The sequence below is a fragment of the Mastacembelus armatus genome, chromosome 20 (genome assembly GCF_900324485.2).
Source record: "Mastacembelus armatus chromosome 20, fMasArm1.2, whole genome shotgun sequence".
NCBI classification, from domain to species: Eukaryota; Metazoa; Chordata; class Actinopteri; order Synbranchiformes; family Mastacembelidae; genus Mastacembelus; species Mastacembelus armatus.
In genome coordinates this window covers 18,708,465-18,727,893 of record NC_046652.1, presented here as the reverse complement: position 1 = coordinate 18,727,893, position 19,429 = coordinate 18,708,465, and the positions used below count along the sequence as shown (strand labels likewise).

Sequence of the window (19,429 nt, the reverse complement as noted above, 5' to 3'; positions counted from 1 at the left end):
TCATGTGGTTTCTCAGCCTGATAGAAAATGATGTCAGTAACTATGACACATCTGGATCTGGATTCAAAGGGGTGAGGGTGGTCTCTGGTCTGTCAGTGTCTTGTGATGTCAGTGATGTCAGTAACTCTGACACATCTGGATCTGGATTTAAAGGTTCTATCTGTTTAGTTTCTTTTCAGTCATTTTGTAGAGGTGAGAACTCTGACACAAAACATGTTGTTGTTGTTGTTTTTATGTAATAATCTAAAAATATTATGTCAGACCTTATTGGGTGTCAGGTTCTGGTTGGTGGGCCCAAAAATCAGCCTCAAAGGTCCAGCACACCTGCAGCCCTGCAGTCATGCACAGTCTGTGTCCCCAAAACCTCCTGACACCACCCACAGTTTCCAGATGAGGACCTGATTGAGAACAGGGACCTAATAATCCCAGAGCTCACAGTAACAAGGCTGCTCTGGACCTTCAGGGCATCCTCAGGAGCAGCTGTGGTTTCTGTTGATGTTGCTGATGGACCCTATGGTCCAACAGGCTGTCAGACCCACAAACACACAGACCCCTAAAGAAAAGCATCTACAACAACAAGACAATATCTTAAACATAAAAACACTAACATTTAAAATAACATGATGACAAACAGTTTTCATGTGACAGTTCAAACTGCCTGTAAGGTTCCTGATCACACTGAGTCAACACAGGTGAAGGATTTCCGGATTTACTCTCTCTGTCACACAGACACACAGGTAAACACAGAGGGGCGGAGCCACAGGGATCAGGTGACCCAGGTACCTGAGAACAGGCGTTCAGACTCCATTTAGAGACGACAGAGCAGAAGGAGGAGACGTGGCTGAGGCAGGTGAGTGTTGATCCAACGTTGTTCTCTTCCTGTCACAGAGTCTGAGTGTTTTCTCTCTGTGGACTGTGGAGGAAGAAGAGTCCCTATAAAGCTCCATCAGCACAAAGACTGGAAGGAAAGGAGGAAGTTCAAAATGTGTGTGTGTGTAGTTTGGTGTGTCTGGGTGTGACTGACATGAACAGACTTGTCCTCAGTTTGATTTTCTGTCTCTGTCTCTCAGAAACTTTCCCTCTAAACTCTGTGCCAGGGGTCCAAAGTCAGTCAGGATCCTACAGACCTGGTGCTTTAGGATCTAAAGGCTTTTGATAGGCAGGTAGGAAAAACGTCATGTTCCAGTCAGACCCACAGGCCTGCTAATTGTTAGGCATCATAATATTGTGAAGAAGAGAAATATTTCTTATGTCTTCATCCTCTTTGTCAGACCCTGGAGCCCTGTTTTGGTCTGTGGCTGCACTTGTTTCCCCACCTCTGTTTGTGTTTGGGTCTAATAGTCTTATTGTTTCCTGGTTGGTCTCGTCCTCGCTGGCTGTTGGTTTGGTTTGTACGGTGACGTTCCCTGTGTTATTTGGCCTGGTTTAGTTTCACTTTCTATTCCTGGTCTTTGTGTCCCTCTTTTAGGTTTGGAAGAATAGTTCAAATGTTCTAAAACACATCAAATAGAAAGTGTCTATTTATTGAATGTCATTCAAATGTGTTGATCTGTGTGTATGAGGAGCCCAGAGTCCATAGAGCTGCTGCTGGAAACTGTCTAATCATCAGGGCTGGATTAACCAGGATCATTTCATTCATTTGAATATTTGGCTCAGTAACTTTCCAAACCAACAGCTGTGTTTTCTGATGAGCTGCCAAGTTCTTCTTAGGTCTAAAGAAGTCAAACTAGAAACAGAGATTGTTGTTGACTGTCAGAATCAGCTTTATTGGCCAAGTGTGTGTAAACAAACTCACTGAGCTCTATATTTACAGGAATGAACATAAAGACAATATGTGGCCTATTGGATTTAACTATAAAGGGACAGATGTGCAAATATGCACACAGGGACTATTGTACAGTGGTTATTCCTCCACCCTATGACCTTAGAGTTCATCAGTGACAGCCTGGGGAAGAAACCGTCTCTGTGCTGGGTGGTCTTGGTGTACAGTGCTCTGTAGGGCCCACCAGAGGGAGGAGTCTGAGCAGTTTGAGTCCAAGGTGTGAGGGGTCTGCAGAGATGGTCCTTACTTGTTTCCTGGCCATGGACTGGTACAGGTCTTAGATGGTGGGAAGATCAGCCCTGATGATCCTTCTCCAGACCACATTGTCCACTGCTGGCTGTTGGTTTGGTTTGTACAGATCAACACAAAGAGATTTGAAGCATAGGAGGAAATTAAAAATGTGTGTGTTTTGAAATATATTGGTGACTCTTCTCCACAGACTGTGAAGGTCATCACTGTAGTTGTTTCAACACAGATAAACCAAATCAGGTGTCAGGGATCATGACTCCAGTTAGTACTTGTTAGTACGATCATTTAATGTATGTTTTTCTTTTTTATATATATGTTTTATAGTTTACCAGAGGGATTATGACAGAAAGTGAAACCCTGAAAACTGATCCTGATGCCGTCAGTCCCACATCCACTATCAGACTTTAGTTCTGCTTCAGTCTACAAAACAGCCACAAAACGCCAATTCCTTTAACTATGTCCATGACTATATGAAAACTATCATATTTCTTCAGCAGATCTCCATGACCCTGGTTAAGGAATAAGCCGGTATAGAAAATGGATGCATGGAACTATCATCTTTCCCTGAGCTTCTGTCTCCATCTAGTGGCTGGAAACAGCAACAACAGTTGGTCAGGCTGAAACTCTGAGGTCCCACTTGATCCCCTGATGCTGTAGAAAGCTTTAATAAGGACTGGGATAGTCCTCTGATAGTCCAGAGACATGTTAAACACTGAGACCACCAGGCCTCTGGAGGGACCATTTCCACTGGGAGCGACTCTGAGAACTTCCTGTGATGTTGTTGACTTCCTGTTTGTGTTGCAGAGCGTCCACTCACTGCCACATGTGAAGAAGAGCAAAGTGTGTAGTCAGACTCCATTTTAAAGTCCACAGAGAAGAAGAAGGAGGAAACAGGAAGTGGGAAGCAGGGTGAGTGTTAATATGACACCTGCACATATTGATCCATGTCACTGATGAATGTTGGGATTGAGTCTGGTTTAGACTTGTGTTTCCTGACGTCACAGTCACACTGTGTCTCTGGGATGGTTCCATCAAACTAATGTCCAATCAATAAGAAGCTGCTGCCGTTACAGGGGGACAGCTGACTGGGCTTGTTCCTCTGGTCTCCAGGGTCCCTGGTTTCCCTCTCAGACCACAGAAGATGAGTCTTTGTGGGGGGGAAGAGGAGGACAGACCAGGGTCTCCGGGATCCAGCTGTCTGTCCATGAAGAGTGACTGGTCCAAAGAAACTCCTCCAGACTTCAGTCCTGAACCTGGACCCTCAGACTCGAGGTAAGAGACAGTTTCTATTGTAAACTGAGCTGAAGATGAGTCCATGGTCCAAATGTCTCTGTCAGTCCATGGACATGTGGAGTGGACACAGTTCACTACTCAACATGTATGGACATTTACATCCGGCACATTAACTGTTTGTGTTTGCAGAGGGGGGTACCCCAGAAAGAGACCAGGATCTCCAGGATCCAGCTGTCTGTCCATGAAGACTGACTGGTCCAAACATTTTCCTCCAGACTTCAGTCCTGAACCTGGACCCTCAGACTCAGGGTAAGAGACGGTTTCTAGTGTAAACTGAGCTGAAGATGAGTCTGTGGTCTGGAAGACAAAATCCTGATCCACTAACATCAGGTGTCCTTTCCTGTGATTCATTAAACAAACCAAAACAATGCAGTGATGTGGTGCAGGAGACCCGTTGGCTTACCTTTGAGCTGCACTCTATGGTTGAGAGGAGATATCCAACTTTAAATATATATAGAATATATCAAATTTAGGCTGTGGGCAGAAAACGGACTTTTGTGCTGAAGGATCAGATATTTAGTCCGAAAAAACCTGTTTCCTGGAAACATTTCAGGCCGACTGACACCAATCAACATATTTGTGGTTGGAATTTCTAAGAGGCCGTGTCAGTAGTTAGTGTAGTCCCCGACAGAAACAACAGACCGAAGCTCTTCATCTGCATTTAAATGCAGTCGTCAGAAGGAATTCACAGCTTCCAGGTGGAAAACCATCTCCGTGGTAACGGTCCCTCCCCCTGCACACCTCTGTTGACTGGTTGGTTTTTTCACTGCAGTTCACAGCGAGTGAGAAAGGACGTGAACATCCAGTCTAGAGCGTCAGCTCCAGCTGCAGAGCTAACGTGGTCAGTTCTTAGTATTATTAAATGTCTCTGCATCACTTTGACTCTCCGCAGCCAAAGCAGGTCCACAAAGGATGGAATATGAGACCCAGCTCAATACTGTGCAGCACAGTAGTTCACTGAGCCAACCAGTCCCAATGAACACAGCTGCTTTTTGGATGCAAACACATGTGCAGCGTTAATGTTAATGCGTAAGATTGTGGCACCAATGAGGAACAGCCCATTAAAGAAACAGAGCTGTGCTTTATGCTCTGCTCTCTGATCAGGGTTTAGGTTTGGTGTCTCTGTTTGTCGGCCGCTTTTCTGACTGATTATTAAACTCATAAAGCCTAACACGGTCTGGGCCGGAACAGACTCCACCATCTGGCCCTTCTGTCAGTGAACATAGATGGTCTCAGTAGTATTGATTCTGAATTGATCGATGATCAGTTGATGTTGAAGGAAGCCCAGTTTGAATCAGCCTGTGTTCTCACAGTCCAACCTGTTTCTAGATTCCCCTCTAGAGCTTTGTTGTATCAGCATTAACACAGTGTCATTCATTGTTTATTGTGCAGGGCTAAGGATTTACTTTGTCTGTGCAGCACCTGCATCTGCTACCATGGAAATACTTTCTGTGTCTCCATGTGCCACATCAGATTCCTCCCCCTCCTCCAACGATGCAGGCAAAGTTCTGCTTTCAAGTCTAACAACACGACTGAGAGTAGATATTATTTTATTGATGAGCTGAGCTATTGTTCAATTCTAATATCTGATCTTATCTAGCATGTTGATTCTGTGGCCTATTTATTCAGTCGCTCTGTTGGACTCTGCCTGCAGACTTTAAAAAAAGCTGGAGATGCTCATGATGTCACAAAGACATTTAGACAGAAGTTTCCACCAAACTGCTTGGAAGGTAGTAAGTCCTGCAGCCACAGGACGACCTGCTGTAGGTCTCTCCAACAACATGGTCATGACATCAGGATCAGCTGCCTGGACTTTCTGAAGGCTTGTGTTTCAGTCCATTTCCCACAAGTGTGTAGCATAAAGAGACGTGCAGTCAGCTGGAAACAAAGTCCTCTTAACAGCAGGCCTGGATAAGGCTGCACTGACAACAGCACAGATTTCTTCCAGCATTAAAGAAAACCTGTCTCTTCTAATGTGAGACTGTGTTCCACAAACTGAACCTCCCTTTGCTGTTGTCCTGGACTGGATCAATGCAGCAACACTCTGCCCATCCTGGACCCAAACAGGAAGCAGTTTGTCCCTTTAATGCTTCAGTTGATTGACAACACACACACACATAATAATGAGACTAAGTCAAACTAAAGCAGTTGAGGAAAGAGAAACACATCTTTCCACATGTGGAGCAGCTCAGGCCTCTGGCTGTTCTAAATAGAGCTCAGCCTGTCTACAGTGGTAGTGACTGAAAACATCCTAGTTGTTCCCAGCGTTATGTTTGCAGTCCCCTGGTGCTGCTGTTGCATCAGGAATGCAGTGGTTGAAACCCTTCCAAAAAACTCCAACATGCAGTTCTCCTTCAGTTTCCTGCTGTTATTGTGCAGCTTTGAAGGGATTGATCCACTTCCAGACGTGGTGTCATTGATGCACTTTGGAAAAGGAAGTTGGTTCTTTTTCATTGAGTTAGTAAAATGATTCCATCTCCTTTGTTCAGACTGAGGAGTCTCATTGTTTGATGACTTTATTTCTGCTGTCACATGGAAATGTTTCTGTCTTATCACTTTTTCTGTTTCTCACCACATTTCTCTTCTTCTCTCTTCTTTCTTTCCCTCAATGAACATCTCACTGGATCATCTTGATGTTGAGCTGCAAACCTTTGCAAACTGACAAACTCAGTGTTGAATGTTGATCAGATTCCAAACTTCATTATCAGCCAGTTCAGCTGTGGAGGAAAACTGATTTAAAGCCAGCTGGGAGACAGCTGGGAGTTTCCAGCTTCTGTCCAGTCAAACAATAAGAAAGTTTCCTCACTCAACATGACTCCACCTCAACTAATCCCAGTTTGCTTCATGTCCACAGGGACAGGACCAGGACTCAGGTCTCTGAGAAGCAGCGGCTGTCCAGCTGTGCTTTGTGTCACGATGTCCTGAAGGATCCAGTCTCTACCAGCTGTGGACACTGGTTCTGCAGACGGTGCATCACCTCATACTGGGACCAGTCTGGTTCACCAGGAGACTGTCCCTGTCCCCAGTGTGGAAAAAGACCCAGAACCAGTAGGACTCACTGATTGTTCTACATTTGAGTTGGTCTTTCACAGTCGAGATTCTGTGTCACACAAACGTCTGTTTCATTGGACCCTTTTTCTTGTCTTCCAGTATACTCTGGTCTGCAGGAGGTTTTAGATCAACATAAGACCAGTCTGAGGACGAGATGTGAACGTGTGACTGAAGGACCTGATCTAACAGGAAGTGGAACCCTCCTCAACAGCATCTACACTGAGCTCTACATCACAGAGGGACTGAGTGAAGAGGTTAATACCCAACATGAGGTCAGGCAGCTGGAGACCACTTCCAAGATGGAGACCCTCCATGACATTCCAATCAAGTGCCACGAGATCTTTAAAGCCTTCCCTGACCAGCAGAGACCCATCAGAGTGGTTCTGACCAACGGCGTCGCTGGTGTTGGAAAAACCTTCTCAGTGCAGAAGTTCAGTCTGGACTGGGCGGAGGGCTCAGAAAACCAAGACGTCAGTCTGCTGGTCCTGCTTTCGTTCAGGGAGCTGAACCTGATCACAGATGAGCAGATCAGTCTTCTCAGGCTGCTCCATGTTTTCCATCCAACATTACAGAAGGTCACAGTAGAGCAGCTGGCTGTCTGTAAAGTTCTGTTCATCTTTGATGGCCTGGATGAAAGCAGACTTTCACTGGATTTCACCAACAGGAAGGTGGTGTCTGATGTCACACAGGAGGCCTCGGTCAACGAGCTGCTGACAAACCTCATCCAGGGGAATCTGCTTCCCTCGGCTCTGGTCTGGATAACTTCCCGACCCGCAGCGGCCAATCGGATCCCTCCTACGTGTGTGGACAGGCTGACAGAGGTCCGAGGCTTCACTGACGCCCAGAAGGATGAGTACTTCAGGAGGAGGTCCAGGGATGAACAGTTGTCCAGCAGAATCATCTCACACATCAAGGCATCCAGGAGCCTCGACATCATGTGTCAAATCCCAGTCTTCTGCTGGATCACTGCTACAGTTCTGGAGCACATGTTGACCACAGAGCAGAGAGGAGAGCTGCCCAAGACCCTGACTGACCTGTACTCACACTTCCTGCTGGTTCAGGCAAACAGGAAGAAGCACAAGTACCATGAAGGACATGAGACGAGTCCACGGCAGCTGACGGAGGCTGACAGGGAAGTTCTTCTGAAGCTGGGGAGGCTGGCGTTTGAACATCTGGAGGAAGGAAACATCATGTTCTACCAAGAAGACCTGGAGCAGTGTGGTCTTGATGTCCCAGAGGCCACGGTGTACTCAGGAGTCTGTACAGAGATCTTCAAAAGAGAGAGTGTGATCTTCCAGAAATCAGTCTACTGCTTTGTTCATCTGAGTGTTCAGGAGTTTCTGGCTGCAGTCTACATGGTCCACTGTTATTCCAACAGGAAGACGCAGGTACTAAAGAAGTTCCTGGAGGAAAAGTACAGATGTCCATCTGTGGATCTGGATCACTTCCTGTTGGGAGCCATGGAGAAATCCCTGGACAGTAAAAGTGGCCACCTGGACCTGTTTGTCCGCTTCCTTCATGGCCTTTGTCTGGAGTCCAACCAGAGAGTCTTAGGAGGCCTGCTGGGTCAGACAGAGACCAGTCCAGAAACCATCCAGAGAGCCATCAACAACCTGAAGAAGATGAACAGAGATGATATCTCTCCTGACAGAAGCATCAACATTTTCCACTGTCTGATGGAGCTGAACGACCACTCAGTCCATCAGGAGATCCAAAAGTTCCTGAAGTCAAGGAACAGATCAGAGAAGAGTCTCTCTGAGATCCAGTGCTCAGCTCTGGCCTACATGCTGCAGATGTCAAAGGTGGTTCTGGATGAGTTGGACCTGAAGAAGTACAAGACATCATACCAAGGACGATGGAGACTGATTCCAGCTGTGAGGAACTGCAGAAAGGCTAAGTAAGTCCAGATGTGCCCAAGTGAAAAAAATCTATTTTTGTATATTTTCTAAAAGTATATTGAGTATACTTTTGAAATACTTTGAAGTACATGAAGTTGTGTTAAAATGAAACCAGTGAAGTTGCTGGAAGCTGCAGTATAAATCTGCTTTAGTACATGAAAAACCTATTTTTCACGTATTATTGGGTACTTTTGCTGCCCAAAATACTACATTACTGTTAAAATATACATGAAACATTTGAAGTTGACTTGTTACAAATGTCAAAAATCTATAGTGACATTAAACTGACAGTGTATTACTAATAGACTTTGAGCCAAAGTAAATGTACTTGAAATATACTCTGAACTCATTTGAACTATGTATGAAATACAATAGAATGAGGTTTGAAATGTGAAAAAAGTATGCAAAGTATATTTTTCCAAGTATTTGAGTATTTGTTGTGAAAATGAGCCACTGACCAAGTTGAACATATTGCATTAAAAGACACAATGATATTGGATTGATATTCCTAGTAAATATAAGTCCACTATAAGCATCATTGTGTGTTTAATAAATACACCAACAATGCCCTCTGAATGGATTCTCCAAACACTGAGTCTGAAATGTAGATACTTTACTTAGATTCCAATCCAATGATGTTGGACTAAAAGCACTACTTCCTGTCAGCATGTTCTCAAATGCTCTTACTTTGAAAAGCCCAGTGCACTTTGAAGACGTTCTAAAAGGATTGAAAATAATCTGAACTCCTACACAAAGTCCAAAACCCGTCAGTCCAACAAATATTGATTTGAACTCTAACACTATTAAATCCAGCCATTTAAGGGCTTTGGAACAAAACAAGTCATTCAAGGTAACAACAATAACAATAAACAGGAACAACAGTTTGTGTTTTCTATTAGTGAGGTCAAAGTATTATTTGGCTGCACCACTATGGGACTAACATGGATTTTAGTGATCTTCAGGATTGTGCATAGTTCTCCGAAGAATTCTGTCCAAACATCCAAAATACATGAAGTAAACATGTAGTATGAAAGAGTATTTTGAAGTGAAACTTTGTCCACAGGAATTAGACCACTTCCAAGAGTCCACTTTCCCACAGCCAGGAACACATACATTGTGTACTTTAAATAAGTCTACTGAAATAGAGCTCAAGTTAAATGGAGGCATAGTATTATATTTGGAAGAGAATGAGACAATTTGAAGTAAAAACACAAACCATGAACAGACTTTTGGAAAATATCAGTAAATATACTTCAAAATCTGTTGAAAGTAAAGTGCACTTTGAAGAAATCTGCTAAATGACTAATGAAGTAATGAGATCATTTCAATATACTTTGCAAACATTGACTTTGAATCTGCTTTTTTTGTCTCAGTAACTCTTTGACTAATCTTGTACTTTGGAGACTCACCAAAAATGTACTTTTACTACGTTTCAACACAAGCACAAATACACTTGGTAAAATGTGTGAACACACTTTATCTGCTAAAAGTAGAATTGAAGTCTGAAACAATAGATTGATTTTTCACTTGGGTGATCATCACCATAATGTTCCTCTTGTTTATTGTGAGAATGACAGCAGCTGGATTTTGTCCCAGATGTTCTTGAGCTGTTCCAAATGGTGTCAGTCCAAAAGCTGCAGATGTTCCTGTTGTTTTTTTCTCTCTGTCCAGTGAATGAACACAGTTCTTCTTTTTCTTTCCAATGGTTTTTCCATGGGACACATTTTTCTTCTGTTTCTCTTCACACACTGATGTTTTTCTGCCACATGTGGACAAATGTCCAACATTGGAATAAACAGGGACAGGCCTGTTGTGGAAGTTCCAAAGGAACTGAGTTTTCTCTGCTTCCTGTCCAAGATGAAAGCAGAACAAAGATGAAGCGTGTGCAGTGTGACAGAGAGTGAGAAGAATTCTTATTTCATGTCCAACCCACTGAGAGAAGATCAGCTGAACCACTGATGTGAAGACACAACAGGACATGTCCCTGTTTGACATCAAGTGATTCAACTCAATATATTGTCTCTGTCATAATAACAGCTTTTCTAATATATGTGTCCTCACAGACTTTCTGGCTGTGGACTCTCAGAGACTCACTGTGAAGTCGTGGCCTCAGCTCTGAAGTCCAACCCCTCCCATCTGACAGAACTGGACCTGAGTCAGAACAACCTGCAGGATCGAGGAGTGCAGCAGCTGTGTGGTGGACTGCAGAGTCCACACTGTAGACTGGAGACTCTGAGGTCAGTTGACTGACTGTTCCTATTGTAGATCTTAGATGTTGAATCCACAACTGAAGCTCCTGTGAATGTTGGTTGTTCCATTCAGTGTTTTCATGGTTCTTCTATTCTCAGCAGACTAAGAATGATTCCTTCAGTTTCACTTCATTTCACTGAGCTGTCTTCAATAATGTGTGTTCACTCATATTGAATAGTCATATTAATAATGATGTGTTTCTTTCTATAGAAGCTTTGAAGAACAGAGTGTCCCAAAAATGTCATCTGTCAGGAAGTTGTTCTGAATCCTTTGTGTTTCTAAACAAACTGTGGAAACAGTCCAAAGCTGAAACTGTTTCAACTGAAACTGTCCAGTGTTTGTCCAAGTTTGGATCCCAACAATATGTCAATATTGGACCAGACTAATATCTGACCTGATCCTCCTGAGAGCCAGAAGGAAAAAGGTTGGAATATTTCCATTTTGGAATAGAAGTGAAGACTTTGGGCCGTGAGAAACAAAGTCCTGTTTCTTTTTGGGGAAGAACACGTCCCTGTAGTGGACATTGGGTCTTGCTTTGTCCCAAAAACCACACAATAAGCATCAGTTTGCTGACGATAATGTTGGATTTTCTCTGCATTTCTATCTGATTTTTCTCACTTGATGAAACTCAGAGAAAACATATGACACAGTCAGTTGTCAACAATCTATGAATGGGATTCCAAAGCTTGTGTTTAGTGGCCAATGACACAGTGGGGATCAGTCCCAACACAAGGACATGATCTGGTCTGTGCATTGGGACTGGGCCATTAGAAAGCAGTTGTCAGCCTGTTGTCATTGCCAAGGCCTCAAATCCTGATGCTGTGTGAAGAAGCTTTGAGTAGTTTTTGTTCCTGAACTGAAGCCAGCAGCTTTTGGTCCTGACACTGTCCACCCAGTTTGTTCCCTGATCCAAATGTCATTGTGAAGAACAAATCCACAGTGTCTCTATAAAGTTGATCCCATAGAAATGAAAGCACATGTGGAGCACAGAGACACACAGATGAAATCATGTGTCCAGGTGGTTGAGCTGTGTTTAGTGTCTGAGCTGCTGCTGCTGCTGCTGCTGCTTTACCTCTGTGCTGTGCTGAGGCTGCAGCCAATAAAGCCAGAGAAGAAGATGCAGAGAGGGAAGAGACAGGAGACAGGAGAGCCTGGGGGAGCTTCCTTGGCTCAGATAGAATAAGGAGGAACAATTCAATGCATTGTTTTGCTGCACTTTGGAACTGGGTCAACAAACTTTAAGCAGGAAACTTTAAAGCTGCACAGTGACAGTATGAGCCATCAACTAGATTGATTCTGCTGTTGGCTGGAAAGCAGCTTCTCTTCCCATGTGCTGACAATAATATCATGATATAGTCAGACTATTATTACTATTATTCTGACTGTTCTCATATTATTCTTCTCATTATTATCATTCTACATTTCCCTTCAGGGATTAATCAAGTTGATCTCATCTCATTATTCTAATGAAAAGAAGAAGAATTGTCATCATCATCATCACCATCCTCATTGTCATCAACATCAGTGTCACATTGGATCTCCTTCTTTGCTTCTTTATTCAGGTTGAGGGGCTGCAATTTGTCAGAGACCAGCTGTGGTTATCTGGTCTCAGCTCTGAAGTCCAACCCCTCCCATCTAAGAGAACTGGACCTGAGTCACAACAACCTTCAGGATTCAGGAGTCCAGCAGCTGTGTGGTGGACTGCAGATTCCAGACTGTAGACTGGAGACTCTGAGGTCAGTTCACTGACTGTTTGTTCCTATTGTAGATCTTTAGTGTTGAATTATTGTTTGAACTCAGTGTTTGCACAGACATAACTTCTATTGAAGTTGATTTTCTTTTCCTGTCTTTGGATTTTTCTGAGGCTAAATTCAGTCTTTAGTCCCCAATGAATGAGTCTCACAGAAAGTTGGTCTCATTGTGTCTAAAGAGTCATATGTGTCAGCAGAAAATCCTCTGAACTAATATTTGTTGGAAATGGATCCAGTTTCTTTGATGCAGTAGAAATATTTCTTTGATCATTGATATTGATGGTTGAGAACACACACAGACAGGTGTGTTTCCATCACTTCAGAGGACATTCCATTGACTTCCATTGATTTCCTGGAGACAAAGCCAAACCAGAAGCACTACTTGGTGAACCCTAAGCACAAGCTGAACCTCAACCTCCAGACAGCTTCTTCCACACAGAAATCCAAACAGGTCCTGGACTAGATTATAGGCCCCTTTGGGGACACCTCCATTTCCAATTCCCTTCCTGTTGTTCTTGAGATCCAGATTCCCTTGACTCCATGTAAGTCCAGTATTTCAGCTCAGTCCTTGTCAGATTCCTCCACAGACTCCTGGGGAATTCAATGATGCATTTATGAACACACATTTATCAACTTTGGATGGTTGAACTTCCTCACTGAGTCCACAGGATTTAATTTCATCTTTTCACTCTACATGTCCTACTGTATTGGCCTCTATCGCCCCCCTCAGGATGAAGAGACCTAAAGTCTCTACAGAACCATGGTTAAATTATACGAGCCAGAGTTGATGAAGATACTGCCCACAGGCAGAATGTCAGTAGAAGAAAGACCTGCTCCATGTGTGTCTGGGAATCCTGAGAAACTCTTTGAAGGACTACCAGAAAACCTTTCAAACTGCTCCATCTGACTGTTTGTCCAAAATCCTGGTCAGCTACTCTCATGGCCCAAGAGCTTTATTTAGCAAACCTGTCACTGATCCATCCATCAGTGGACTGTCCAATGTCTCTACAAGAACCTTTTAGTGACAAAAGGACTTCTGCTAGACAAGGCCTTGCTAAACCCTGTTTGGGACTGGGCTCAGGGTTTGATTTGCTCTGTGTCTTCAAGCACTTTGAGCCTGTTTCATTGTCTTTTCTTTCTGAAGTGGTGAAACACTTGAAACCAACCCGTCCCCTGGATGGAGTTCCTGCTAAAGTCCTTAAGGAGGTTTTTAGCTCTTTCATGAATAAGTGCCTCAGTCTAGGTGTGTTCCCAGCTGATTTCAAACATGCAGTGGTCACTCCGTTACTGAAAAACCATGTTGACCCCTCAGTTTGATCCAGTTATAGACCAGTTACTCATCTGACATTTCAAGGTTTAGAAAAAAGTGTTTTTTATCAGTTTCTGTCATTTTAGAAGAAAATCCAAGTTTTGAAGGCGACCCAGTCCAGAATGGGCACTATTAAAAATCCATCCTGATATGATGTTATCAGGTGAATAAAGCCAGAGAAGAAGATGCAGAGAGGGAAGAGACAGGAGACAGGAGAGCCTGGGGGAGCTTCCTTGGCTCAGATAGAATAAGGAGGAACAATTCAATGCATTGTTTTGCTGCACTTTGGAACTGGGTCAACAAACTTTAAGCAGGAAACTTTAAAGCTGCACAGTGACAGTATGAGCCATCAACTAGATTGATTCTGCTGTTGGCTGGAAAGCAGCTTCTCTTCCCATGTGCTGACAATAATATCATGATATAGTCAGACTATTATTACTATTATTCTGACTGTTCTCATGTTATTCTTCTCATTATTATCATTCTACATTTCCCTTCAGGGATTAATCAAGTTGATCTCATCTCATTATTCTAATGAAAAGAAGAAGAATTGTCATCATCATCATCACCATCCTCATTGTCATCAACATCAGTGTCACATTGGATCTCCTTCTTTGCTTCTTTATTCAGGTTGGAGAGCTGCAGTTTGTCAGAGACCAGCTGTGGTTATCTGGCCTCAGCTCTGAAGTCCAACCTCTCCCATCTGACAGAACTGGACCTGAGCCTGAATGACCTGCAGGATCGAGGAGTACAGCAGCTGTGTGGTGGACTGCAGAGTCCAGACTGTAGACTGGAGACTCTGAGGTCAGTTGACTGACTGTTACTATTGTAGATCTTAGATGTTGAATCCTGTTACGACCGGCCTAGGGGTTGCTGGTACGTAACATGATGTGAGTTTCCCTTACAACACTCTCCCGCTCTCAACAAACAAGAAAAAAAACCCTCACGACTTCTACCTCTGAACGTAATTTATTTATTTTCAAATAAACAAAACAGAAGCTGAAAACAAACGGCGAAGCCTGACAAATTACTAGCAAAACGCTATAATAGCCCTACGTCGTCTAACTAAAGAAAATCAACAAAAAAAATCACAGGTTTTCTTTTCCTGGAACTCCTAACCAAATACACAGGAGGAAAAAAAATGAAACAAAAACACCTAGGCTTTCTTCTTAGGGACTAATAAATAAAGAAACAGTGCTCGCTATATTCAGTGTGAGTTATCCAAACAGCCTTACACAAAATAAACACTACAAATCTTATTCTACAAACTGGTTTACAAAACGACTTTCCAAAATACTTCCTGCTAACATGACGACTACAACTAACACTGGCTTGGGAGCGGTAGAGATCGGAGAAGAGCTCTCTTCCGGGACTTGGTCGCAGCTTCTTATCGTCATCCCGGAAGGTTGAACCAATCAGGAACGTCAATTCCGCTCGAACCGACCAATCACGAAGCTCCACTGGTAGTTCACGTCCACTTCTTTCATACATACATGCACATATACCCAGACTGGGGAGGAGAGAACTAGCAGTTCACAACATAACAATAAATTCACACATAATGACCCCTAGGGTCACAACACCTCTCCCCCTAAGGCCAAACATTTTCTTGGGAAAATGTTTGCTCTTTTTTTTCTTAACACCGTGACAGAGCATCTGCCATAACATTATCTAACCCCTTTTTATAATGAATCTCAACATTATAATCTTGTAACAATAATTACCAACGCATAAGACGATGATTGTGGTTTTGCATCTGAGTCAGGAAAACTAAAGGGTTGTGATCAGAGAATATGAGGGTTGTCTGAGAATTTGATCCAATGTACACTTCAAAGTGTTGTAGAGCTAATAACAAGGCTAAGGCCTCTTTCTCGATGGTGCTATAATGTAGCTGGTGTTTTTTGAATTTCTTCGAGAAATAACAAATCGGATGGTCTATGCCCGCATCATCCTCCTGTAGGAGTACGGCACCTGCTCCCAGCGCACTAGCGTCCACCTCCAACTTAAATTGACCAGAAGCACTACTTGGTGAACCCTAAGCACAAGCTGAACCTCAACTTCCAGACAGCTTCTTCCACACAGAAATCCAAACAGGTCCTGGACTAGATTATTGGCCCCTTTTCAGATGTTGCCATTGGATTTGGAGCAGGTGGTACACCTTGGACTCACCTGTTGGGAGTCCCAGTTAGTGCAGCCTAATAATCCCTCATTCAGTCAGTTGAAATGGACAAAGTCCTGTGAGGACCCTCTGGTCCCAACATGTAAGAAACAGTAGATCAGTTGACAGACAAAGCATCACCTTGATCCATGTTGCTATTCGACCTTGATCTGTTGTCCAGTGGCCTCGGGCTCCACAGAACCCGACTCTATGGAAACTTTAGTGCCAAAGAGGAACAGTGTGTCAGTTGTGTGGAAATATTTTGGCTTTAAAGAAAGAAGATGCTGCATGGCGTCAAAACCTGCCTTGCTACTGTTGCTGCCTCATGGGCCAAGACTAGCAAGGCTAAAAGGCCGAGCACCACTGTGTCAAATGAACCAATCCCACCCAACATGACCAGATGTTGGAAAGTTTAACTCCATATGAATCGAATTGAAAACATCACAAGGAAATTCCTGTTTCTCACAATGACTTTGAATGAAAGTCAGAGATTTTTCGTCTTTCTGCACTTTCTTCTTCATGTTAATGTGACATCAATTCACACCTCAGCTAATATCATCATAACAGCCAGGATGGACCAGTTTCTATTGACACTTGTGTTGTATTTATAATATTGTGTTGTTCTATTCATTGTTCATGTTTGTTCAATAAGAAAACAGGAAGTTGGTCTTTGCTTCTTTATTCAGGTTGGAGAACTGCAGTTTGTCAGAGACCAGCTGTGGTTATCTGGTCTCAGCTCTGAAGTCCAACCCCTCCCATCTGAGACACCTGGACCTGAGCTACAACGACCTGCAGGATCGAGGAGTGCAGCAGCTGTGTGGTGGACTGCAGAGTCCAGACTGTAGACTGGAGACTCTGAGGTCAGTTCACTGACTGTTTGTTCCTATTGTAGATCTTTAGTGTTGAATTATTGTTTGAACTCAGTGTTTGCACAGACATAACTTCTATTGAAGTTGATTTTCTTTTCCTGTCTTTGGATTTTTCTGAGGCTAAATTCAGTCTTTAGTCCCCAATGACTGAGTCTCACAGAAAGTTGGTCTCATTGTGTCTAAAGAGTCACATGTGTCAGCAGAAAATCCTCTGAACTAATATTTGTTGGAAATGGATCCAGTTTCTTTGATGCAGTAGAAATATTTCTTTGATCATTGATATTGATGGTTGAGAACACACACAGACAGGTGTGTTTCCATCACTTCAGAGGACATTCCATTGACTTCCATTGATTTCCTGGAGACAAAGCCAAACCAGAAGCACTACTTGGTGAACCCTAAGCACAAGCTGAACCTCAACTTCCAGACAGCTTCTTCCACACAGAAATCCAAACAGGTCCTGGACTAGATTATAGGCCCCTTTGGGGACACCTCCATTTCCAATTCCCTTCCTGTTGTTCTTGAGATCCAGATTCCCTTGACTCCATGTAAATCCAGTATTTCAGCTCAGTCCTTGTCAGATTCCTCCACAAACTCCTGGGGAATTCAATGATGCATTTATGAACACACATTTATCAACTTTGGATGGTTGAACTTCCTCACTGAGTCCACAGGATTTAATTTCATCTTTTCACTCTACATGTCCTACTGTATTGGCCTCTATCGCCCCCCTCAGGATGAAGAGACCTAAAGTCTCTACAGAACCCTGGTTAAATGATATGAGCCAGAGTTGAAGAAGATACTGCCCACAGGCAGAACGTCAGTAGAAGAAAGACCGGCTCCATGTGTGTCTGGGAATCCTGAGAAACTCTTTGAAGGACGACCAGAAAACCATTCAAACTGCTCCATCTGACTGTTTGACCAAAATCCTGGTCAGCTACTCTCATGGCCCAAGAGCTTTATTTAGCAAACCTGTCACTGATCCATCCATCAGTGGACTGTCCAATGTCTCTACAAGAACCTTTTAGTGACAAAAGGACTTCTGCTAGACAAGGCATTACTAACCCTGTTTGGGACTGGGCTCAGGGTTTGACATTTCCCTTCAGGGATTAATCAAGTTGATCTCATCTCATTATTCTAATGAAAAGAAGAAGAATTGTCATCATCATCATCACCATCCTCATTGTCATCAACATCAGTGTCACATTGGATCTCCTTCTTTGCTTCTTTATTCAGGTTGATCAGCTGCAGTTTGTCAGAGACCAGCTGTGGTTATCTGGCCTCAGCTCTGAAGTCCAACCCCTCCCATCTGACAGAACTGGACCTGAGCTGGAACAAGAACCTGCAGGATCCAGGAGTGCAGCAGCTGTGTGGTGGACTGCAGAGTCCAGACTGTAGACTGGAGACTCTGAGGTCAGTTGACTGACTGTTCCTATTGTAGATCTTAGATGTTGAATCCACAACTGAAGCTCCTGTGAATGTTGGTTGTTCCATTCAGTGTTTTCATTGTTCTTCTATTCTCAGCAGACTAAGAATGATTCCTTCAGTTTCACTTCATTTCACTGAGCTGTCTTCAATAATGTGTGTTCACTCATATTGAATAGTCATATTAATAATGATGTGTTTCTTTCTATAGAAGCTTTGAAGAACAGAGTGTCCCAAAAATGTCATCTGTCAGGAAGTTGTTCTGAATCCTTTGTGTTTCTAAACAAACTGTGGAAACAGTCCAAAGCTGAAACTGTTTCAACTGAAACTGTCCAGTGTTTGTCCAAGTTTGGATCCCAACAATATGTCAATATTGGACCAGACTAATATCTGACATCCTCCTGAGAGCCAGAAGGAAAAAGGTTGGAATATTTCCATTTTGGAATAGAAGTGAAGACTTTGGGCCGTGAGAAACAAAGTCCTCTTTCTTTTTGGGAAAGAACACGTCCCTGTAGTGGACATTGGGTCTTGCTTTGTCCCAAAAACCACACAATAAGCATCAGTTTGCTGACGATAATGTTGGATTTTCTCTGCATTTCTATCTGATTTTTCTCACTTGATGAAACTCAGAGAAAACATATGACACAGTCAGTTGTCAACAATCTATGAATGGGATTCCAAAGCTTGTGTTTAGTGGCCAATGACACAGTGGGGATCAGTCCCAACACAAGGACATGATCTGGTCTGTGCATTGGGACTGGGCCATTAGAAAGCAGTTGTCAGCCTGTTGTCATTGCCAAGGCCTCAAATCCTGATGCTGTGTGAAGAAGCTTTGAGTAGTTTTTGTTCCTGAACTGAAGCCAGCAGCTTTTGGTTCTGACACTGTCCACCCAGTTTGTTCCCTGATCCAAATGTCATTGTGAAGAACAAATCCACAGTGTCTCTATAAAGTTGATCCCATAGAAATGAAAGCACATGTGGAGCACAGAGACACACAGATGAAATCATGTGTCCAGGTGGTTGAGCTGTGTTTAGTGTCTGAGCTGCTGCTGCTGCTGCTGCTGCTTTACCTCTGTGCTGTGCTGAGGCTGCAGCCAATAAAGCCAGAGAAGAAGATGCAGAGAGGGAAGAGACAGGAGACAGGAGAGCCTGGGGGAGCTTCCTTGGCTCAGATAGAATAAGGAGGAACAATTCAATGCATTGTTTTGCTGCACTTTGGAACTGGGTCAACAAACTTTAAGCAGGAAACTTTAAAGCTGCACAGTGACAGTATGAGCCATCAACTAGATTGATTCTGCTGTTGGCTGGAAAGCAGCTTCTCTTCCCATGTGCTGACAATAATATCATGATATAG

At 43.3% G+C, this 19,429-nt stretch overlaps 1 protein-coding gene and 2 pseudogenes across 1 annotated transcript in view; 2 read left to right on the top strand and 1 right to left on the bottom strand.

The window, feature by feature from the left end:
* Positions 1 to 19,429, bottom strand: part of LOC113121849 (uncharacterized) — a 1,077,549-nt gene that overhangs the window by 612,309 nt on the left and 445,811 nt on the right.
* LOC113121854 (uncharacterized) overlaps positions 1 to 19,429 on the top strand; it is a 957,344-nt pseudogene that overhangs the window by 657,292 nt on the left and 280,623 nt on the right.
* LOC113121868 (protein NLRC3-like) lies at positions 2,927 to 18,076 on the top strand (annotated as a pseudogene).